The sequence below is a fragment of the Cebus imitator genome, unplaced genomic scaffold (genome assembly GCF_001604975.1).
Source record: "Cebus imitator isolate Cc_AM_T3 unplaced genomic scaffold, Cebus_imitator-1.0 Scaffold255, whole genome shotgun sequence".
Classification (NCBI taxonomy): domain Eukaryota; kingdom Metazoa; phylum Chordata; class Mammalia; order Primates; family Cebidae; genus Cebus; species Cebus imitator.
Genome location: NW_016107570.1, coordinates 427,403 through 452,838, shown reverse-complemented (window position 1 = coordinate 452,838; position 25,436 = coordinate 427,403). Strand labels below are relative to the sequence as shown.

Here is a 25,436-nt window from a genome sequence, read left to right as displayed (position 1 = left end):
TGATATCCTCTCTTTTGCTTGGTCAATTCAGCTGTTCAAACTTGCGTATGCTTTGCCAAGTTCTTGTGTTGTGTTTTTCACCTCCGTCAATTCACTTATATTCCTCTCTAAGTTGTTTATCCTCGTTAGCATTTCATCAAATCTTTTTTCAAGGTTCTTAGTTTCTTTGCATTGGATTAGAACATGTTCTTTTAGCTCAGAGAAGTTTCTTATTACCCACCTTCTGAAGCCTGATTCTGTCAATTCATCACATTCTCCATCCAGCCGTGTTCCCTTGCTGGTAACAAGTTGTGATCTCTTGTCGGAGGAGAGGCGTTCTGGTTTCGGGTGTTTTCATCCTTTTTCTGCTGGTTTCTTCCCATCTTTGTGTATTTATCCACCCGTCATCTTTGTAGTTGTTGACTTGCAGATTGGGTCTCTGAGTGGACATCTGGTTTGCTGATGATGAAGTTATTTCTGTTTCTTAGTTTTCCTTTTAACAGTCTGGCCCCTCTGCTGTAGGACTGCTGAGGTCCACTCCAGGCCCTGCTTACCTGGGGATCACCTGCAGCAGCTGCAGAACAGCAAGGGTTGCTGCTGGTTTCTTCTTCTGCTATCTTTGTCCCAGAAGGATACCTGCCACCTGGCTAGTTTTTAAAAAAATTTTTGTAGAGATAGGGCCTCCCTGTGTTGCCCAAGATAGACTCAAACACTCTGCCTGCTTCAGCCTCCCACAGTGCTGGGATTAAAGGCATGAACCACCATGCCCAGCCCTCTTTTATTAAAATAGTTTTTATTATAAAGGCAATTTATGTGCAGTCTAGGTTTCTTTAAAAACTTAGAAAGAGACCAGACATGGTGGAATACCTGAAATCCCAGCACTTTGGGAGGCCAAAGTGAGAGGATTGCTTGAAGCCTAGAGTTAGAGACCAGCCTGGCAACAAAGCAAGGTCCTGTCTCAATAATGATAATAAGCCAGACATGGTGGTGTATTCCTGTACTGCCACCTCTCAGGAGACTGAGGTGGGAGGATTGTGTGAGTCTAAGAATTCAGGGTGCAGTGAGCCATGATTGCACCACTGCACTCCAGCCTGGGTGACCGAGCAAGACTCAAACACACCACACACACACACACACACACACACACACACACACACACACACAACACATGTATAGAAAAAATAAAAATATAAATTACTCACAATCTCAGCACACTCCCAAATAATCAATGCTAATTCTTAGTTATTTTCTTCTATTCTTTTTCCAAGCAAGTATAGTACTAATAGCAATTACATGGATTGCACAGTTTTAATTCCCTGTTTTTTAAATTTAGCATTTTATCATGAGCATTTTTCCATATCACTTAACATTATTTCAAACAGGATTTATATGTATACAAAATATTTTACCTTAAAAAGACTTCATAACTTATACATTTGCCAATTATTGGACACTTAGGTTGTTTCTAGCTTTTCCCAATTTAAAATTATCAGCAGGGAACATCTTTGAACTGAAACCTTGTCTTATCTCTGATTATTTCCTTAGTAAAATAACTATGTCAAGTAATATGACTATTTTAAAACTCTAAATATATTTTACAAAAAAAATACTTCTGTAAAGTTTATACCAGGTTACACTGCAAGCCACATTGCTTGAGAGTTCTCATCTTACTGTACTCTCATAGGAATTTTTATCATTAAATAAAAAAAATCTTTATCCACATATTAGCTTAAAATGGCATTTCAGTGTCATTTTACTTAACATTTTTGGACTACTAGTGTACGTGTTTTCTATGTGTTTATTTGCCATTTGTCTTCTGTTAATTTTCTGTCTCTTCACTTATTTTCTGTTGAGGTTGTATAGTTTTCCTCACTTTTTGCAAAAGTTCTTTAGGTATTAGGTAGCTGAGCCTTCTCCAGCTCACATTTATTGTAATTATGTTCTCCAATTTTGCATTCCCTTTTTGCTTTTGTTCATGGCGTTTTATACAGTCAAATTTAATGATATTTTTTCTTTTGTAACTTCTTTCTTTGCTTTAACAATTTAAGGGCTTTTTGTCTTAACAGTAGATAAATATTCAGCTATATTTTCTGCATTTGTGATTTTTTTTTACCTAATTCTTAATCTGTAGGAAATTTATTTTAATATAAGGCAGGGATACAAGTTTATTTTTTCCCAATAAGTGTCTCAGGACCGTTTGTTACATGTTCCCTACTTTGCTTATTGCTTTGTGTAACATATAAAATTTTATATATCATCTACCATGTGTAGACACCTCAGGTATAAATTACATTTTACAAATAATGTCACAATAGAAACAAGTAGATAAAAAAGAACTCTGGTACAGCCCACTGAGAGAAACATACTATATTACAGCTATAACAATTATGTAACTAAATTTCTATTTGCCTTCTAAAGGTTTTTATTGCTTGTAGCCATTTGCTAACTCCTGAAGAAACTTCTACCTTTTCTTGTCCCAAGGAGTTGATTAATTACTTTTGTATGAGACAAAATAATAAAGATTGGAATCCAGAATGAGTCCTTCACTGGGGTGAAGCAGAGGCTGATGGGACTGGGAGGTAGGTGGGTAAAGTAATAGATGCAAGAGCAGGAACCACCCACCAGGCACTAGGAAAAGTTCCATCTGGCCAGACATACTGGCAATAGCGTGCCCTGACTAGTGTTTGGGGGCAAAACATAACAGTCTCTTAACAAGCTGCTCAGAACGGGTAATTCTAAGACATTTGCTCAGGTGTGAACAGGACAACTTTTTGAGGTATGGAAATAAAATCATATTTTTTTTCTTATCCACTTACAAATTTTTTTCATGTATTTTGTAAAATAGATAATATTTTCATGTAATGGTGTAAGAACATAACTTATTAAAAATAAATATACATAATGGAGGTGCTTGCACTTTTTTTTTACTAATAGACATGATATCCAATAAAATTGGCAGTCACCAGTTGAGATCATGTGACTTCAGGAAGATCTGTACACCAACTTGCAGTTCATGGGTGGGACAGAAAGAGAGTAACTTAAGCCTGTATTGGAAGGTCAGGTGGACTGGGGTCTCAGGGAAGGAAGATAAGCATGGGGAATCAAGGCAGAAGCCAGTAATAATCAGAGAAAAGACATGTTCAAGGTAACTGCAGCAGGGTGGTGAGGGGCTGGGCTGCTGAGTTTGTTTCTGCAGCAAGTGAGGTTCAAGTGATTGGCAACACTGGAAAGGAGAACAGGTTACAGAACCTATGGCCCAGGCTACCTGTTCAGCCATTTTCATTTGTCATTGTGCAAGTGTCTATTACATAATCAAGGGTACCCTTGATCAATAACATCTGGAGCCTACATTCTATTTCCATTTTTTTAAGTCCACCAATAAGCAATTGCGCAGCAAATTTTATCAGTGTTAAAAGCTGTCGTATTCTGTCTAGTCAACCCATCCTCACCTTTCCTAAAGTGTCCATTGTGGAGGCTCTGGGAAATTGATGTTGCCCCTAGTCTTGAGTTAAAATAGGCAAGGCCTCTTTTTTCTGTAAATTTTACTCAATAAATGCATAATTTCTGTGCATTAAATGGTGCCCACAATCATTGAAACTACTAGCTCACCTCCTAAAAATCAGCATTTTACTATGTGCTTTTTAATGTAAGATCATTCCCTAATTGAACAAGCATTACGTAATACGTGTCGTTAATGTGTCATTAACTAGTTCAGTTAGCAAGGCCATGGAATAGATATTCCTGTAAATCAACTACCTTTACAGTCACTAACTAACTGACTTGGTTTCATAGCATAGGCATTTATTTCAATTACACTGTGGTTCCTGTTATGATCAAATGAGATCAACTATGTGACATGATTTTGAAAACCGTATTATAATAGTGGATGAATGAATACGTGTGTGGGTGTAGGTGGTTTACAGACAGAATGTGTAACACAGGCATGTAACTTGTAACTGAAACTTTTACAAAACCTAACTCATTCTCATTCTATAAAAATGTGTACATACATGTGCATATACACACACTGTGATAATGTATTTGTGTATTTGAGGTTTATAAATATTTAGTTTTAGAGTTCTGACAAGTAAATAGTTTCACTTCATCTGGATAAAGATCAGCATCGGGAACTATAAAAATGGCCATGATTTCAAATTGTTGAATAATTTGATTGCATATTTACTTTTTAGTAGTATGTTGGCATGCACATAGATCCAGCTTTCCTTTCAACAAACAGCAATGTAGAAGATTTCCTTAAATGGTTACTCTTTCCTCAGTAAGAGCAACCATATAAAAATTATAGACTTATTAGTCACCATAGCTGAAAGTATTGCATAAGGTTAACACAGTCCCCTTGTGGTGATATGTTTTTACATCAGATTTATTAAGATCAGAGTTGGTTTTAACTACAGCAATGACACTGCTATTATTAAATAAGAGATGGGAGGCCTAATAGATAATTGTCTATTTCTTTCTAGACATTTATGTGTTTTTATTAGGATAATAAATGCAGGATTATCAGCATCATGATCATAGGGGTTTTTTTTTGTTTGTTTTTGAGTAATATCCGTAATGGCAAGCTCATTTTATTTTATAACCTACCCACACACAGACCTACAGTGAAGCAAAACAGATCCTGAAATATGTTTGTTACCATTGGCTTTAAAGAAACTTCAGTGATGTTTGCCTCAATATTTTAAAAGAAAAAAGATTGGTACGTTTCTGAATAGATGTCACTGTGTCCTTCGAATGAAGCTAATACTACTGAAAAGAAATGGATTGTCTTGTCTTTTACCAGTGAACATCTTCACCTGAACAAAACCCATCAGGAAAAATAAAGGGTTTTCAGAAGTGTAGTTGTTGTTGTTTAAGCAGATACTAGTTATTTCATCCTTACAAATATGTTATATATAATGTTTATATATATATGTATATATTTCATCACAAACCAACATCCACAGAAACACACATGCTTGTTTGACTTCTTCCTTTATTCCTTGAAACACTTTTGAGAGACCTGAAATCATCCTATTTATATGGCAAGAGGGGAAAGGAATCAAGCTGACTTTTCCATTTTACAATGTGCCTGGGATTGTGTTCTGTATTTTAGTGACATTTTCTCATTCAACCCCTCAAAGCCCTGCATGGCATAATATGGTCTACATTTACAGATAAGAAAAACAAGATGTGGAGAAGCTAAGAAATCCACCCAAAAGTACAAAGCTCCTGGCAGAGCCAGGATTGGATGCCAAGTATCAAGGTTCCAGTACCAATAGCCCTACATACACTCAATTATACAGAAAGTTTTAATGAGGCTGGGTTTGACAACTACATGATAAGTAGAAGCTTTTGATTGATAAGATTCTTCAAAAACTCAGAGGGTTTATTGCCAAGTTTATTTTCTCCTAGAAACATTTTTGTCGTTGTTGTTGTTGCTGGCACGGACAGTTATAAAAATAAATTAGAAGCAAACAGATAACAGTTTCTTGGCTGCCTTTATGTCTGTGAGCCTAACACGGCTCCCAGAAGGAAAAATATGCTGCAAGGAGGCTTATATGCTATTGCTTATTTAGGGATCCTTTGACCACTTATTTACAATATCCAGTTACAGCCATGCTACTTTCCTTTTTGGGCAAAAGCACATATTCGCTTGACCATTATTTTGGCGGAAGCTGACATTGCCGGTCACTTCCAACATGTCCTTGTGTACCCTAGCTCATAATTGCAGCATTTGAGCTTGGAGCTCCCCTAACAACACAATTATCGCCAAATTTACCATCGTTGGGAACATTGGTGAGGCCTGCTTCAGAGGCCTCTTTGTCATATTGCAGATATGCTTCGCCTTGCATCATAAATGCATTTCTAAAAGTAGTTTCCTATTGAGTTATTTCGTAATAACATATTTTCTAACTACAAAATACACATTCATTGTGGACAAATTTGGAACTTCAGAAAATTTCCAATAAGTATTGCAATATTTATTTATATTTTATAAAATATAAATACATAACCTGTCATTGCAGCATCCAGGGATAGCCATCATTAAAACGTGTTGGTTTACTTCCTGTATAACCCTTTAAAGCATATATACATGCATTCCCCACATACTTACACAGACACACACACATATACACATGTGCATATATATATACATTTTTATGGTTATATATATCCTATTGTTGTGTACCAGATGAATATCAGAACTATATATATATATTTTTAAATTTTTTAAAATATTTGTTTATTTTTTATTATTTTTTGGAGACAGAGTCTTGCTCTGTCACCCAGGCTGGAGTGCAGTGGTGTGATCTTGGCTCATTGCAACCTGTGTTTCCTGGGTTCAAGCGATTCTTGTGCCTCAGCCTCCTGAGTAGCTGGGATTACAATTATACACCACCACACCTAATTTTTGTATTTTTAGTAGAGACAGGGTTTCACCATGTTGCCCAGGCTGGTCTCGAACTCCTGGCCTCAATTGATCCGCCCACCTCAGCCTCCCAAAGTGCTGAGATTATAGGCATGAGCCACCAGTCCTGGCCTGTATATATATATATATTCTTTTTTATTCTGCATTGTTCACTTGACAGTTTTAAGAAGGATTTTCCCATATCTGTTAGGATTCTAGAAAAATCCGATATTCTAATGGTGGCACAGGAATCCATTTTACTTATAACAAAATGATTTATTTAATATTTAGCAATTCTCTCATTGTTGGGCATTTTAAATTTTCCTCTTCTTTCTCTATTATAAATAGTGCTTCACTAAGCATCTTTGTAGAAATATTAATCTATATCTCTGGTTAATTACTTTGGCAAAATTTTTGAAAATGTTATTACTGGGTCAAAGAGTTTAAATGGTTTCAAACTTGTTGAGACATACTAAATATACTTCCAGATAGTTTTTAAAACAAATTATAACCCTACATTAAAAAAAAAAAAAAATTCTGGTGGCTCACACCTATAATCCCAGCTCTTTGGGAGCCCAAGGCAGGCAGATCACCTGAGGTCAGGAGTTTAAGAGCAGCCTGGCCAACATGGTGAAACCACGTCTCTACTAAAAATAAAAAAATTAGCTGGGCATGGTGGCACATACCTGTAATACCAGCTACTTGGGAGGCTGAGGCAAGAGAATCACTTGAACCTAGGAGGCGGAGGTTGCAGTGAGCTGATATCTCACCATTGCACTCCAGCCTGAGCAACAAGAGTGAAATTTCATCTTAAAAAAAAATTCTTTAAAGAAATTTTATAGAGAATCCTCATTTTTAGAAAGAGCAAACATTATATATTTATTAATATGTAACTCTGGAGTTTTGTAAAATTTTGTCTAGTTAGACACTTGTGAATGGGAAATTGAGGCCTCAGTTCCATATAAGGGACAAACACAAAAAGCTGGCCAAAAGCAGGTACATTTCTATGATCAATTAAGAAGAAAAACAGTTGAGTCTTCTGTGAAATGATTTTGATAGCTGGGGTGATTTTCGATGGGGGAATATGTTACTGTTTCTCTTTAATGTTGTGATATATTTTTGCTCTTACATGACTCTGTAGTAAAAACAGGAATCGTATTACTCAACCTTCTTCATGTAGCAATATCAGGCTGTGAAATTCATATTGCTCAGACAGTGGTTCTCCAACTATGATGTAGGTAGGAAATACTGCGCCTGCTGTCTCTTAAATGTAGAGTCCTGAGCTTCATTCCTAAGACCCCGATTCATTTGCTTTAGATAACACCAAGAGCTATTCATTTTTAACAAGCACCCCAGTTAATTCTAAGGCAGATGGTCCAAGGCCATATTGTGAGAAAAGCCAGTACAATGATGGAGAATTCTGACTTTAATACTTTGACAATGGATCTACATCTGTCTGTAAGTTATTTAACTGCTCACTGCCTCCATTTCCTCATCTATAAAGGAGGGAAGAAAATGCCAGTCTCCTCCACCTGGGATTCTTGTGAGGATTAAATGAAATAAGCCATGCAAATGAATTTAACCCAGTCTACAGCATATAGTAAATAATAAATGAAAACCCATTATTATTACTGTTGTCACTAGTATTCATATTGACATCATGATTTTTGCATTGGAAAATGTAAATGTACAATTTTAAATGATTAGCATTGTTGCTGGATTACTGATTGCAATTTGTCCTGCTGTCTTTTCTGACATTGCTAAATTTCTTTTACTTAAATATTGTCCTTATTTTTCTCTTGTTCCCACCCATGCACACCAGTGGAGTTGAAATTGAGTTGAGATCAAATGTAGCAGGTGTTACTCAGAGAATTTGGTAAGACTAGTTGAAAAAGGATCAATGAAACTTTATCAAAAGTAAAATAGTGGTTATCCCGGTCACCTGCTTAGATAACCCATTAGGAAGTGTGAGGTTCTCCAGGCCACCATAGAGCTATGATCTGCACCTTGTATCAGCCACAGCAAGTAATTGCACAGTAAATTTCCTCTCACCTAGTTTAACAGTAAAACCTGTTAAAAAAAACATGGAGGGGGCTGAGCATAGTGGCTCACACCTGTAATCCTAGCACTTTGGGAGGTGGAAGTCGGTGGTTTGCCAGAGCTCAGGAGTTCAAGACCAGCCTGGACAACATAGTGAAACCTAGTCTCTAATAAAATAGAAAAAATTAGCTGGGCATGGTGGTGCGCACCTGTAGTCCCAGCTACTTGGGAGGCTGAGGCAGGGGAATTGCTTGAACCTGTAAGAGGGAGGTTGCAATAAGCCGAGATCGTGCCACTGCACTCCAACCTGGGCAACAGAGCAAGACTCTGTCTAAAAAAAAAAAAACAAAAAAAAAAACCATGGAGGGTGTTTTATTTTTTTTTGTTTTTGTTTTCTTTTGTTTTGTTTTTTTGAGATGAGATCTCATTATGTTGCACAGGCTGGAGCACAGTGACTATTCATAGGTCTGATCATGGCACACTATAGACTCAAACTCCTGTGCTCAAATGATCCTCCCATGTCAGCTTCTTGAGTAGGTGGGACTACAGATATAACCCACCATGCCTGACCATGGAGTTCTTAAAAATGGATATTGACATACATGTATAGAAGATTCATTCAATAAATAGTTATCACATTCCTAGACTTGGTATGAGAACCATGCTAGGTATTGGAAATACAGAAATGAATATATTAATATTAAAATCACTTAATTCAGCTGTTCCCTGTGATAATCTTTCTGAAACAAAGCAAAACAATACAGAATCTTTAGGCACTATTCAATTTGTGGCTACTTCCTCCTAAAGATTAATGTATCTGAACTTGCTGGCTGCTAGATATTTTAGTCATTTCAAAATGTACTGATTTGGCTAAAGAATCTACTTTGACTAAAATAGGGTACCTTAAAGCACAAGTCAAGTGTGTTAAGAGCAAATACAATATCAGCAAATATCTGTAAAATCCCCAGAGAAAAGTCCTCTCAAAGGCCTACTTATTTCAAGTCAAATTTAGTTAAACTACATAACTTAGACAGTCCCCTGAGTATCAGTGGAGTTTCTCCCAGAGCTGTGACTTTGTCAAGCTAAGTTATCCTTTCTCCTGACCTTTGGAAAGAGGCAGCATTTATTGTTTTGTGTGTGTCCTTAAGCTGGGTGCTTAGCAAATATTCTCTCATTAAAACCTAAAACAGCCTTTTCTTACACCTAGAACCTTGTAAAAAATATGTCAGGAACAGGATGATCACCTTATAAGGCGCAGGCAGCCAAGAAGCTGTTTTCTTTTTCAGTCAAGTGTAGAGAGCATCCATGATGCCAAGTTCTTGGCTGTGGCTGGTACAGGCGGGTGCAGTAGGAGGCATAGTTGCCACTCCTCAGAAAGAACAGGGACATGGCTGGACCCATTGTCCTTCTTACTCTGGGCCAGGCAGGGTAGCAGACCTAGTTGTTGAATGCCCCTTTATTGATAGTTATTTAACTTCAATAGGATCTTGTTTTTATGGTAGGCAGATTGTCCTTAATTGGTTTGAACTTTGTCCTCTTTTCATAGCAGAAATTCTTAATCTCCTGTCCACAAATAAGCTTTGGAGATCTGCTTACCTCCCTTAAAATAACAAAAATGTACAGCATTTAGTAAGTGTCACACAGTGTGCTGAACACTTCACATGCTTTATCTCCTCTAAACTTAATAACGACCCATCACATAGGTACTGTTTTTATTCCCATTTTGAAAATGAAATTTAAAGAGATTAAATGATATGAAGAAGGTCACAAAACTATGTAGCAGTAGAGTCATGATTTTAGGCCAGGCTAACTCCAAAGCCCTTAGCTTAACCACTAGGCTATACTGAACTTTATGGAATTACATCCAAAAAGGGTGTGTGTGTGTGTGTGTGTGTGTGTGTGTGTGTGTGTGTGTTTATGAATTTTTCTGAAGACTTACATTTCCAAAGATTTATAAGTCATCTGATTCTTAAAGCAGTCTCTTATCTCCAAAATTTGAAATGCTTTGCAACAGGGTGGCTATATTTATGAACTTTTATTAGAATGACCTAAACAGATAAAATGTTCTCCTGAGTCCAGAGCAGGGTCTAAACTTATTGGGATACTATACTCGTGTGATCAACTGAATCACTTGGTTAGTTAACTAGAAGATCTGCAGGTTTTGAGCCGAGCTTAGTGCTTTACAGACATGTGCCATTCATTTGTCACCTATACCACTCATCCAATATTCAAAGAACTATGACGGCCGAAGGAAAATAAGTGGGTGAACACAGGTGCAAAGAAATCATAAATTTGAAGCATTCTATTTAAAATTATCATCTGTTGCTAAAACTGGCATGTTACTCCAAACATCAATTGCAATACGCTATTCAATAAAGGTTTTCAACTAGTTTATAATAGGTAAATTGCTCCTTTCAGAAAAACCAGTCACATCCTCTCTCTACTCTGACAAAGTCATAGTCAAATAAAATAATGGTCCTAGAGTAAATATAATAACAGAATTTTGTTCTGATAGAGACTCTAAGTATACTAATACCCCCCTTAAAAATATAGGTAGGCTGCCTGAATGAGAAGGTTGTGTCATGGCTGTTAGTTTCAATAACTGAAAGGGTTGACAGAGATTATTGCATTAGTGCCTCACTGGCCTCAAGATGCATGCAATGAGTAAAATTAAGACCATCTTATTAAAATACCAAAGCAATGTATAAGAAATTCTCATGTATTAAAGGGGAAAGAAGAAAAAGGAATTTCACATTTGCTGAGCATGCACTACTTTCAAAACTCTGTTCTAGGTGCTTTCATATTCATTAACTCATTTTAATATGTGAGTGCTTTATAATCCTTTTTGAACAAGTGTGGAATGTTTCAGGCTCAGAGAGGGTCCCCTAGCTGACAAGTAACAGAACCTTTGCTTAAGGTTCCCTAGCTGACAAGTAACAGAACCTGTTCAAATTCAGATCTGATTTCAACGTGCATGTTGTTTTTTTCTATGACTTGATGCTTTAGAAACTAAATGGCATTTGGGAACCTAGAGTTAAAGCATCAGTATTTTACTAAGGGGCCATTGGATCATTGACAGGCAACAAATTATAATGGATAAAAATACAAATTTCAGGCAAGCCACTTCTCTTAGCACCATTGCTTAATGTGGAATAGTGATAAAAGTCAAATGAGACAATGGATGTGAGATGCTGAAAATAGCACATTCTCTGTTGTTATCTATTGTGATTATTGTGTTACCCTTGGAAAAAGGCCCATGGAACGGTGGCAGCTGTGCCCCCTGGACAGTGAACCACCAACCTAAAGATTGTCTGGGCAGGCTTGCCTTCGGGAGTTCATGCATGTCAGCTCTAATTCTGTCCAGAATTCAGTGGCAGAGAGCAGAGTTGAGGAGAGTTTCAAAGGTAGTAAGGTCTTCGGTGAGGAGGCATTTCAGCAAAGTGATTCGTGTTGTCAACGCTATTAAAGATGTTGAAGGACAGACTTTCTACCTGAGACATCAACTAAAGTTTGAAGCTTCAAGGAGAAGGCATAGTTCTATCAACAGACAGCAGTACAGCACCAACACTTAAACCCTATGTGGTAGATTTAAATGCTGAGCCCTCAAAATCATTTGCCTGTTTTACTTTAGCTCCAGCAAAGGGGTAGGGAAACCCTTCTTCTTTCATCCCTCTTCCATGTTTGCTGTTGCTTAAGCAGTATTTATTTTGGTAACAGGAATACCTAGCCTTGCCACTTAATCTCCACCATTCCAAAGAAAATCTTTCTGAGGTCATCTTAACGTCATCTCTGTGCAATAAATATTCTCAGGTTTCTCGTTATTCCCAAGGACACTGACCTCACGTTTCATATTGTCTTAAAGTCAAAAGTACCTTTGTTCTTAACTCACACCACGTATGTATGAGACTGGGATACGAGAGAGATTGTTACATCTTGCTTGATATGTTTTGGCATTACAGGTAGTGTAGGTTTTGTTATTACAGTTTAACTTTCAAAATGTGTATGAGATTTCTCAGGTGAAATACAACCTTTGATGTGCTGTTCCAAAGGATAGCTATCATTCAGAGGAATCATTTCTAAAAGATGGCACTCTTTCTCCTTCCAGTTCTTCTGTTCATTAGCAGGGCCGGGGAACAGAAGAGGCAGTTTTTGTTATTTCAAATGAGAGCATCAAAGATCAAAGTCCGAGCTGCTCAACAAAAGTCAAATGACCTTTTTTCCTACTCCATTCATAAATACACAAGAGCTGATGTTTCATTATGTTTAAATATAAAATGCACACTCCTACTTTGTTTTCTTTATATGTGAGCATGGAATATGTATTTGAAGAATTGAGTGTTCTTCAAATGCTCATCTAATCACTGTTACCTACTCATCCAAATACAAATGACAAGGTCTCAGTTTACTGTTGTTCTTTTTTTACAAGAATTATCAATTTTGGTTGAGGAACACAAAGGACAAATATGTCATTATTAGCTAACCATGCCTATTATTAGTTTTGTGCCTTCATAATGTAAGTAAATAGCCACAAATACATGGCGCTTATCACACACTAGGCATGATTCTGAATGGCATTTTCTCCATGTTATTGAAGAAGAGACTAAGGCATGGAGAGAGTAACTTGGCCAAACTCACAAGGCTAAAAAGGCAGAGAATCAGGTTTTCAACTCAGATTGCCTAGACCCTGTGTTCTTAACTATCATCATATAATGTCTCTCTTACTGTTTCTCACTGAAGATGACAGAGATTAAAATCTCAGGAATAAATATACCCTCCACAGGTAGGCATATGCATAGACTTCACATGTAATGAATAACAAAATGACTGCCTTTCACATAAAGCTACGAAGCAAGCATATCATGAGTATTGTGTGCACACACTGATTAGAACACATTACACATTTCTTATCATTGAGTTCACACACACACACACACACACACACACATACCCCTATATGAGGGCAATATGATTTTTCCATGTGATAAAGAAGGAAAGGGAAGTTCAGACAGATTAGGTGAACTATCCAACATTGTTCAGATAGCAAGTAACAGATTTAAGATGCAAACATAGACCAGAGACCGTTATTTCAGACCATGATGACTTTTCTCACCAGTTATTCATTCACTTAATTGCTTCATATACATTTACTGAGTACCTGCTATCTGTCAATGTCTTGTAAATCAATGCAGGAAAATCAGAAGATTTGAATTCACAGCATCTAGGTTCATATCTCAGCTCCATCATTAATGAGCAAACCAGTAAGCCTCTCATCATTAACCAAACCAATAAACCTCTCATCATCATTAACCAGCAAACCAGTTTGCAGTTTCATTATCAAGAAAATGGGTTGACAAAAAATATTTATTTCACAGAAATATTATGAAGTGCAAATAAAATAATGGATGTATAGAAATTGGCAAATGGTCAAGCAAACATGAATGCTAATTTTATTATGATGAGTAAAGTAAATGATATAGAGACCCCCAACCTCAAACAGCTGGGGAGGGGTAGCTGATAAGGGGAGAAATGTGTCTAAAGTCAGTTGTAATACCCTGAGATAATGCTTGATTGAGAGTGTGAATAAGATGCTTGGAATTGTGGAAGGAAGAACTGGAGGTCATATTACACATTTCTTACTACATATTAAGCTTTGAAAAGTAAGACTTATTTCATGAGGCAGAAATTGGTAGGATCTGAAACTTCATTACCTGTAAAGTATATTCCAGGAGTGAGAAGAGTGTGACCAGAAATATCTTTGGAGGGGCCAGAAACAAGATTTAAAGGGAATTGGGACCCGATTTTAAAGTAACCTAAGTGCCACGTTAAAGAATCCACTTTTATCGGCAAGAGTAGTCATTCAAGGAAGTAAAATAATCACATTTTCCAACCGCCTCAAGCTATCTCCTTTTCCTTCCTTCTTTTCTTCCTTCCTTTTTCCTTTCTTCCTCTCCTTCCTTCCTTCTCTCCGTCTCTCCTTTTTTCCCTTCTTTCTCCTTCCCATTTAACCACACACGAAACTCCAACAATAGTGTAGAAAGTAGTGTTGAGGAGTTGGGCATGTGGGCAGGGACACCACCAAGGAAGCTGATTTGATATAACCTGCTGACGACAGCTTTGGCTCTTCTCACCCTCCCTCCCAAGTAAGCACAGCGTAGAGGAATATGAGCAGTCAGGAATGTTGCAATCAGGAATGCTGAAGCTAGAAGGGAGGTAAGCAAGTCTGACGTTCCCAACCTGACAACACATCAAATAGCTATGACAGCCTTTGAAAGTAGAGATTCTGGGATCCAGCTTCAGCTTTACTGACACAGAGTATCCAAAAGGAGACCTACGAATCTGTATTTTTAAAAGCCTCTCCAAAGTGATGTGTAGACCAGTAATTGAAAAGGATAATTTCTTTAGTTTTTGATGAAATAACTAAGTCCCAGAGAAGTCAAGAGGCTTGCCAAAATCACAACGAGGTAGTAGCAGGGTCAGAACTCAAACTCAAGGCTCCCAATTCATAGCCCAGCATCAGTTCTTATCTTCGTGTTAAATACATCACTGCTCATGAACAGTGATCACAAAAGCAGGGAGGGAGAGAGGGTGGCAAGGGTCAAAAAATACCTATCGGCTCCTGTGTTCACTACTTGGGTGACAGGATCATTAGAAGCTCAAACTTCAGCTTCATGCAATATAGCCATGTAACAAAATTGCACGTGGACCCCTGGATCTAAAATTTAAAAATCAATAAATAATACAAAAGAAATACATTCCTGTTTTTCTCAAATAATCTTCAGAATATTAAGTGGGAATCCCTTTGTTTTACAAAGCTGGTCTCATATGTTTAAGTAAATTTAACCAGATAGTTTTTTTCTGCGTCTTCCTCTAAGTATTAACAAACATTTACCATAGATTATAAAGCATTATAATATTGTTAGGATGATTAACAAGATTACCAAAGTGAAGGACTCTTGTTACAATCCTTTTTCCAGCTTTTTCATTCTACTATTTAGAGACATGTAAACACATCTATTCATTTCAGCAAAATGGCATGTTCCACACAAAGGTTTTGAACATTGTGCTTAGCTAGACAATATCTCTACTGAGTGCACATAGGGGGCATTAAAATAATTATTTCTCTTTGTTTCAAGTTTTATGAAATTAGAAGTAATCCATTTGTTCAATTCTTCATTTAAATATTTAATCCAAAGAACTGAAGATTTGAGATTGAGTCATAATCCAGACATTGAAATCTATAAGAGACTTTAGGCACATCATTGCCCTCCTTCCTGAGTTTCAGATTTTTCTTCAGCAAATAAGGGTAAAAATCCACACTCCCAGATCCACCACCTACTGCCCAGGGTCACTGTGTAAATTCCATTGAACAATGGCTGTGAAGGGGCTCAGAAAAGACCTGCTTGTGAGGGCAGGAGAAGTGCAGGAAGAAAAGGCTTTAGGGAGGAGTTCTTTGGTCTCCCCCAGCACAGGTTATCTGACCATCAGGGTCACAGATGGAACTCTTTGTGGACATGGCAAGTAAGAAAGCACCCAAGGTGCCCTGAGAGATTATTTTCATGTATTCTGAAAGGCCACATACTTCCGTGGGATTAGTGGCATATGTGGTAAGGAAACTCATAATTACATTGCAAGTTTAAAGTACAGCTCCGTAGGAAGAAGCTGAGAGCAGAAAAAGCATAGATGTGGTTTGGATATTTTTTTTTCCTCTCGTCAAATTTAAGTTTTGAATTTTACAAAAAAAGAAAAAGAATGCTGAAAGAGTCATATTTTAAGATTTCTAAAAGGCTTAAAGACATTAAAAAAAAAAAAAAAAAAAAAGATACAAAAAAAAAAAAAAAAAAAAAAAAAATATGTTCTCATGATTGGGAAGTATTTCTTATATAAGATACAAAAAGCATCAATCATAAAGTAGTTACATTATACAACATTAGTATCCTCAATATTAAAAAAAAAAAAACTTTGACTTGGGTTTCATGAAGTACAGGCATGTGCTCACTCTGTAATTCTCAAAGACTATTTTCAAAATTTGGTCAAATTAAATTTCAAAGGTCAGCAAAGTGTATAATCATGTTTAGGTTTGTTTTTTCCCCTAAGTTTAAAAAACTGACATCTATTCTTTTTTTAGACTTCTTAATGTATGAAAAAAGAGTAGAAGTTATCTTACAGCATATATTTTTCTGTAAAAGTAGCTACTTTTAAAATTAAATAATTTACCAGGGGTATTCATTTTATATAATCAGGCTGGAGATGGAGGTTCTATTTACATATTTACATTATTGTGGTACAGTATAGTACTAAATATTTTACAGGCCAGCAATCAAAAGAATTACAGTTGCTAATAGGAAACACTAAATCTGAGGATTCTGGCATGACTGTGTATAGCTGGTTGGAAAAATCTTTGCTGAATTGAACGGCTTTCTCATTAGAGATGGCCTTGTTTACCCTGTACTTAGAGTTCTGTGTGCCATTTTGGACTCCTCATTGAAAAAGCATAAATCATTTTTTAAAGGAGGATAAGTGGGAAATAAAATGGAAGCCAAGATTATATGTAATAAATTCTACAAAAAAAGAAAAAAGACAAAATACACATAGTTGAATATCATAATCTATCCAGAAAATAGATGAAGTGGCCCAAAAATGGATGAATGTATTCAAATATTTGAGAAATATTATTACATTAAAATGAGAAGAATTTTAAGGCTGAAGAAGTAAAACTTGATTTTTTTAAATTTGAGAATATAGTTAATGTTAAAGAGGGTCAGCAAAGAACATTGCTTCTCAACTTGAGATTATTAGAGAAGAGGTCAAATGCCTTTAGAAAACAGCATGCTATGGACCTGGCAAGTCAACAGGATTTATGAACAGCCTCACCATGAGTTTGGTTATTCTAAGGGTAAAGAAAATCCCAACTTAATTTTGGAATGAAGATCAATGTGACTACTACCATCCTTATGTCTTCTCAGTGAACTTCATGATTCCTCCCAGGCTGGTGAGAGTAGGTAGTTGATGAGCATTTGTGGAATAGATAGGCGACTCTTTTCTGTGAATTACTCTGTCACCTTCAGGATCTATTCATCCTTTGAGTTTGATATCTAAGGTGGCAATGAAATATTTCTTATACCAGAAATGCACTGAAGCTCAGAGAAGGAGGGCTGAAATTTTAGGAGGGTGCTATATCAGCAAAAGGATGCCCCAGGTAATATCCTTTCCTTCTAGAGAGGAACATTTGGCTCTAGGAGGGCATTTAGTCTAGGAGTTCAGAACAGGAATGGTCTTAGGCATCTGATCCAACCTGTAACATTCCCAGTCTGAACCAGCTCACCCTGATTCCATTGCAAATGAGCTAGACAACAGTGAAGAGTGGTTCTAGTCTAGTTTTGGATAAACTGTGAAATATTTCAAGAATTTTTCTATAGGCTCTCAACCATTTCCCTAGAAATGTGCACATTCAAAATGTCATTTTGTTTTGCAATACCATTTTGAATAAGAGAAGCCTAGTTTTTTGTTGTTTTTTAATATTTTAAAATAATTGATTCACAATATTTGTACATAGGATAATGGGATATTTTGTTACATGCATAGGATGTATAATGACCAAGTCAAATTATTTTGGGTATCTACCACCTTGGGCATTTAGCATTTGTATGTATTGGAATAATTTCAATTACTTTCTTCTGGCTATTTTGAAATATATAATACATTATTCTTAACTATAGTCTCCCAGCTCTGCTATCACACACTGTAACTTATTTCTTCCATCTAACTCTATGTTTTCATACATTAGGCAATCTCTCTTCATTCTCCTCCTCTTCTGAGGCTCAGGCAACTATCATTCTATTACCTTCCTGAGATCAACTTTTTTTAATACCCACTTATGAATGAGAACATGCCATATTTGTGTTTCTATACCTGGCTTATTTCACTTAACATTCAGTTCAATCCATGTTGCTGAAAATGGCAGGATTTTATTCTTTTTTTGGTTGAATAGTATTCCATTGTGTGTGTGTATATATACACACTACATTTTCTTTTTATTTTTTTACTTTTTATTTATTTGTTTATTTCTTAAAGCCTATAGCTCCCAGGATTCCTAGGCAGTCTCCCATCCAAATACTAACTAGGCCCACCCCTGCTTAGCTTCTGAGATCAGACAAGATCGGGCGCGTTCAGAGTCGTATGGCCAGAGACACACTACATTTTCTTTATCCGTTTGTTAGCTGATGGATATTTTGGTTGATTCCATGTGTTAGCTATTGTGAATAGTGCTGCAATAAGCATGAGGGTTCAGGTATCCCTTTGACGTACAGATTTCCTTTCCTTTTCCTTTATATAAATATCTAGTAGGGGGATTGCTGGATTGTATAATAGGTCTACTTTTAGTTTTTTGAGAAGTCTCCATGCTGTTTTCCATAATGGCCATATTAATTTATATTCCCACTAAATAAGAATTCCTTTTTCTCCATGTCCTCACCAGCATGTATTATTTTTTGTCTTTTGATAATAGCCATTCTAAGGTAAGATACCTCATTGTGGTTTTGATTTGTAGTTCCCCAATGATTGGTAATATTGAACACTTTTGTATACCTGTTGGTATGTCTTCTTTTTAGAAATGTCTATTCATGTCCTTTGTCCAATTTGTGATGGGATTATTTTGGTTTTGTTTTGCTTTGTTTTTACTGTTAACTTGAGTCCCTAGCATATTCTGGATATTAGTTCATTGTCAGATAAATAGTTTGCAAATATTTTCCCCCATTTAACATGTTGTCTTTTCACTCCGTTAATTGTTTCCTTTGCTATGTTTAATATAGTCCCATTTGTCTATTTTTATGTTTGTTTTCTTAAGGCAAGCCTAGTTTGATCTGGTACTTCTGAAATCTCATTGGCTCAAGTAAAGCACAGATGTAAATCCTGAGTGTTGGTTACTCTCGATCCTGGATGTCTTCTGTAATCCAGAGACAGATTCATGTGTCAGGTTCACACTTGAACTGATCCTCTGTAACTTTACTGATTGTTGTTAAGGCAGTACAGAACCGGACTGGCTTTCACATTACACAACAATCACAACCGTGTGTAATAATTATAGACTTATTCTCTAACACCTCTTAAGCACTTAGATAATGAAAAATTTCATGATGAAAATACCTGTAACCACAGAAGATCAAGGGAATAAAAAAACCTAAATGAAGTGTGAAAGTGGTAAAAGTGAAGACAGAGACGGTTTCACTTGGACCAGAAATAGATTGTGAAACATTTGAGAGTTTAATATACTTTCAGTACTGCCAGTCTACTTTTATGTAATGCAGTGTGTTGAATGTTATTATGCTAACAAATAAACCCCCAAAATTAAATGACTTAAAAACAAGTCATTCTTCATCAGATAGCTTTCTAGGATGGTGTTTAGGAGGATAAGGCTGCTCTCCTTGCTCTTAGTCATGGACCAGGATTCTCCCACCTTCTTCTCCCATCAACATCTTCAGCATCCAGTTGACAGAAAAAGAACATCAAGATGGACATGTGGGAGGAGCAATGAACCAGTCCTGAAAGTGGCATGCAGTATTTCTGCTCACATTCAATCACTTGGCCAAATCTAATTGCAAGGGAGACATAGAAATGAGAACTTCTTGTATGCCCAGGAACAGGCAGAGAATGGCATATGGCAGACAGCAAGCAGAATTTCCTATATTCACAGTCCTGATTATTTAATTCTATGCTTTTCCAAGGGCATTTTGTCTTCAAGCCAGGATTCTGTTTCAAGGAAACGTATTTCTTCACTCTACAATATCATTGTTGAAGTAGATACTGCTGCCTCCGTGGTAGGGCATCCAATATCTTAAAACCTTTAAAAGATAATTTGTAACCATACATAATTCACCCAATATAAGAAATCATGAGAGAGAGCTAATCTCAGTGTACTTATTATACAATGAGACACATAATGAGATGGATCTTTTTTATTCTCCACTATATATTTTTAAAAAATTGCAGAGGAGAGTGATTATGTTCATCATAAGAAAATATTCTTATCATTGCTTTACCTCAGTAAGACAGAAAAAAAATTGTCTGTAATTCAGGCCACACAACCCTCTGAAGCCCTTTTCCATTCACTCCACCCCCATTAAAGCAGAAAACTCGTCTGTTTGGATTGTTGAGGTTGGAAACTGAATAATGCCACTTCTCCAAAATAGATTTAATAGTAGGGCTGGTGAATGGCTTCCTGACCTGTTTGATGGAGAGTGTGAGCCCAGAGGAAAAACATGGTATATGAGTTTTCATATCCATTAGTCTAAAAGAATCTGAATTAGGTTATATTTTTAAAGGTAATTATAATAGAACTATTACTTTTTTGTTTTGTATTGTAATCTTACCGAGGCTTATTTAACATATTTAACATATAATATGTTAATGCTAAGTAGTTCTACACAGAATTTATCAATCATTCTTATTTAGTCAATAAAATATTTTGGAGATTGATTTTTAGTAAATCTAAATAACCAGATAGCCAGGAATGTGATTGAGGATCACATTTTTAAAACCCATCCCTCAAAAAGAAAATTATATCTTTGGAGACAGCTATGGTTTGAAGATCACCCCTCTTCAAAGTGGGTTCAATGTCTGACCTAGTGGAATCAGTCTCCATTCCCCAGGACTAGGTGACACTCAATGATCTGGGAAAAATAAACATGTGCAAATAACAAGAATTTTGAGAAACATGAGTAAGCTTTGAAAATTTGGATACTGAAAATAGAAAGAAAGAGAGGGAGGGGAATGGGGGGAAAGGAAGGGGAGAGGGAGATGATAGGGACAGAGGGAAAGAGAAAAAAGGAATGAAGAAAAAACTACTCATAATTTGCCTTTTAAAATAATATAAGGTACGACTGGGTACAATGGCTCACGCCTGTAATCCCAGAACTTTTGGGAGCCGAGGCGGGCAAATCACCTGAGGTTGGTAATTCGAGACCAGCCTGACCAACATAGAGAAACCCCGTCTCTACTAAAAATACAAAATCAGCTGGGCATAGTGACGCATGCCTGTAATCCCAGCTACTCAGGAGGCTGAGGCAGGAGAATCACCTGAACCCAGGAGGCGGAGGTTGTGGTGAACTGAGATCACACCATTGCACTTTAGCCTGGGCAACTCAAAAATCCATCTCAAAAAAAAAAGAAGATAAGTGCTACATTTTTATTTTCACCCATGCAATTGCTTTTCTTATCCTTTCCTGATATGTAATTGGCCTCAGATACAAGCCTATGTGAAACTAAAACTAATGAAGATCAAGCTAAGAGCTTCTCACTGGCCTGGTTCCCTTTCAAGTTCTAAGACGAAGGAGTACTTGCAGCACATGGTTTTAGGTTTTGTAAAATTTGAAAACCTAAGATGTTTTGGTATTATTTTTCTGAAAGTGGACTCTTATAACTGTATAACCTTCATGCACCACAAAACCTAGATCCCACCCGTGATTGCATGGTTGACTGGTGTTCAAACAGGAGGATATTCAAAATAACCTCCATTAAAATGCCTTCTGAGTTCCAGATTATTTCTTCAAATGTACTAACAATCTCATTAACTGATAGGCCTCTTTCTTTAAATAAGTGACCAATTCCTAGCTAAATTTAAAAAAGAGCAATGAAGTTTATTTGAAGTAGAGCTACACAGATAACCATGGAATGATAACCAGGATAGAAAAAAATAGTGCTGCGTCTAAAGATATCCATGTATTCCCAATACAAATACTTATTGAGCAACTCATACATGTGAGGCACTGTTGCATCTGCTGGGGACACACTAATGAACAAAGTAGATTTTTTAAAAAAAATACTCTGCACTTGTGGATCTATTTAATGATGTAGGTAAAATGATAAAATGAGTAAAAAATGAAGTTCATCAGAGGCTGTTGAATGCTATAGAAAAAATTAAAAGTAAGGAAGGTCTTTAAAAAAAAATGCTGGGAGGTTAGGGGTGACAGTTTTAAATAGGCTGGCTTGGGAATATCTCATGAAGGTAACATTGAGTTGATATCTGAAGAAAAAATGTGCCAGGCAAGGAGAACTGCAAATCCAAAGGCCCTGAGGAGGGAGTATGCACAGGTGCTACAAGGACAGCTAGGGACCAAGAGGCTGAGCAGAGTGAATAAGAGGAAGAGATGTAGGTAAAGATGAGATTAGAGAGGCACCAGGGGCCGATCACTGAGGGCCTTAAACCATTGAGAGGGCGTAGTATTTACTCTGAATAAAATAGGATACCATTACGAGATAGTGAGCAGGAACTTGCAGGGATTGGGCATACATTTTAGGAGGATCACTGTATCTGCAATACAAAGAATAAATGTGGGTGGGTGGCTGGAGAAGTAGCAGGGCCCATCATTAAAATATCAGTGTTTCAAGGTGGGCTTATTAAAGCAATTTTAGTTGCTCTGTATCATAGAAACAATAAATAAATACAGAAACACTTCCCAACTCCACCTTGGGTTTTTTTCTTTGCTTGTTTCTTTTCTTAATATTTTAACTTTTATTTCAGGTTCAGGGGTACATGTTCAGCTTTGTTATGTAGGTAAACTTGTGACTTGGGGATTTGATGTACATATTATTTTGTCACCCAGGTACTAAACATAGTACCTGACAGTTGGTATTTTTTTTCTGCTCCTCTCCCTCCTCCCACCATCCACCCTCAAGTAGGCCCCAGTGTCTATTGTTCCTCTCTTTCTGTCCATGTATTCTTATTATTTAGTTACCACTTATAAGTGAAAACACGCAATATTTGGTTTTCTTTTCTTACATTAGTTTGCTAAAGATAATTGCCTGCAGCTCCATTCATGTTCCTACAAAGAACATTATCTTGTTCTTTTATATGGCTGCATAGTATTCCATGGTATATATGTACCAAATTTTCTTTATCCAGTCTATCATTGATGAACATTCAGTTTGATTCAGTGTCTTTGCAATTGTGAATATTGCTGTAGTGAACACATGCATGCATGTATCTTTAAGGTAGAATGATTTCTATTCCTTTTGGCATATACCCAGTAGTGTGATTGCTGAATTGAATGGTAGTTCTGTTTTTAGTTCTTTGAGGAATCACCACACTGCTTTCCACGATGGTTGAAGTATTAATAATTTACATTCTAACCAGCAGTACATAAGCATTTCCATTTCTCTGCAACCTTGCCAGCATCTGTTATATTTTGACTTTTTGGTAAGAGCCATTCTGAGTGGTATGAAATGATATCTCACTGTCATTTTGATTTGTATTTCTTTAATGATTAGTGATTTTGAGCATTTTTTCATATGCTTATTGGCCACATCTATGCCTTCTTTGGAAAAGTGTTTATGTCCTTTGCCCACTTTTTAATGGGGTTGTTTGGTTTTTGCTTGAATGTTTGTTTAAGTTCCTTGTAGATTCTGGATATTAGAACTTTGTTGGATAATATAATTTGCAACATTTTCTCCCATTCTGTAGGTTATCTGTTTACTCTGTTAATAGTTGGTGTTTTATTTTTTAATTTTGAGGGGTTTCGGTTGGGTTTGGGGGGTTTTGCTATTGAGTTGTAGGAGCACCTATGTATTGTGGATATTAATATCATATCAGATATGTGGATTGCAAATATTTTCTTCTAATCTGTAGGTTGCCTTTTCACTATCTTTTCTCCCTTGCTCTGCAGAAACCTTTTATTTTGATGTAGTCCCACTTGCCTATTTTTGCTTTTTTGCTTATGCTTTGATGCTTCCATGGATTAGAAAACTTAATATTGTTGAAATGTCCACACTGTCCAATAAAATCTCCACCAAAATCCAGTGGTATTTTTTTATAAAAATAGAAAAGCAATCTTCAAATTCATAAGAAACCACAAAAGATTGTGAAACGCCAAAACAATCTTGAAAAAAACAACAAAATTGGAGGTCTCATATGTCCTGATTTCAAAACATATTACTAAGTGACAGTAATCAAAGCAGTGTGCTACTGGCATAAAGACAACAGTAAAACCAATAGAACAGAATAGAGCCCAGAAATCAACTCACACGTATACAGTTAACTGATCTTTGACAAGGGTGCCCACAATATGCAATGAAGAATGAAAAGTCTTGAACAAATGGTGTTGGGAAAACTGGATATTCATATGCAAAAGAGTGAAATTAAACCCTTAAACCGTATACAAAAATCAGCTCAAAGGGCTGAATTGTAAGACCTGAAGCTGTAAACCTAGAAGAAAATTTAGGGGGAAAATTTCATGGCATTGGTCTTGGCAATAATTTGAGATGCTTTCTTAGGAAGAGTTTCAGTTATGAAAATTTTTCTTAAAAATAATAATTAAAAAGTAATTTCTAAACCTCAAGTAAAACAAGTTTTGTTTGGGGCTTTCTGGTTCTTAGTCAACTCAGGCAGCATAACCAAGTACCATAGACTGGTAGCCTAAACAAAAATTTTCTTACAATTCTGAAGGCTGGGAAGTCCAAGACCAAGATTGACTGATTTGGTTCCTGTTGAGGACTCTTCCTACATGCAGATGGCTGCTTTCTTGCTCTGTCCTCATGATGGTAAAGAGCAAATGCTCTTGTGTCTCTCTCTTTTCTTAGAAGAACACCAGCCCTATTGGATTAGGACCTCATCCATATGACCTCATTTAACCTTTATCACCCAACAGGCCCTGTGCCTAAATACAGTCACATTGAGGGTTAGAGCTCCAACCTATGAATTCTGGTGGAAACAAGATTCATTCCATAACACTGGCCTACTACTTTTCAGAAAAATTGGCCTTTTACCATGTCATTGTGTCTAAATGTGCTAAGCAAGTCCAGCTTATCCTCTATCATTTACAGTTCAGATATCAAACTCATGCTGTCATTTCCATCTTGAATCTTTTTATTGCTCTGTGTTACTTGGGAGTGTCACTGACAAGCCAGAAACAAGTATTGTATATTTCCAGATACCACATAATATTTTACTCATAAATAAGCATATACACTTCATCTGTGTGCCAGGCTGTGTGTGTGTGTGTGTGTGTGTGTGTGTGTGTGT

The 25,436-nt window shown here is 36.6% G+C and overlaps 1 protein-coding gene and 1 pseudogene across 8 annotated transcripts in view; one reads left to right on the top strand and one right to left on the bottom strand.

Annotated features, from left to right (window-relative positions):
• The window catches only part of PDE4D (phosphodiesterase 4D), a 1,550,946-nt gene that overhangs the window by 1,268,991 nt on the left and 256,519 nt on the right, over window positions 1-25,436 (top strand). The window lies entirely within an intron of this gene.
• LOC119467045 lies at window positions 18,495-18,613 on the bottom strand (annotated as a pseudogene).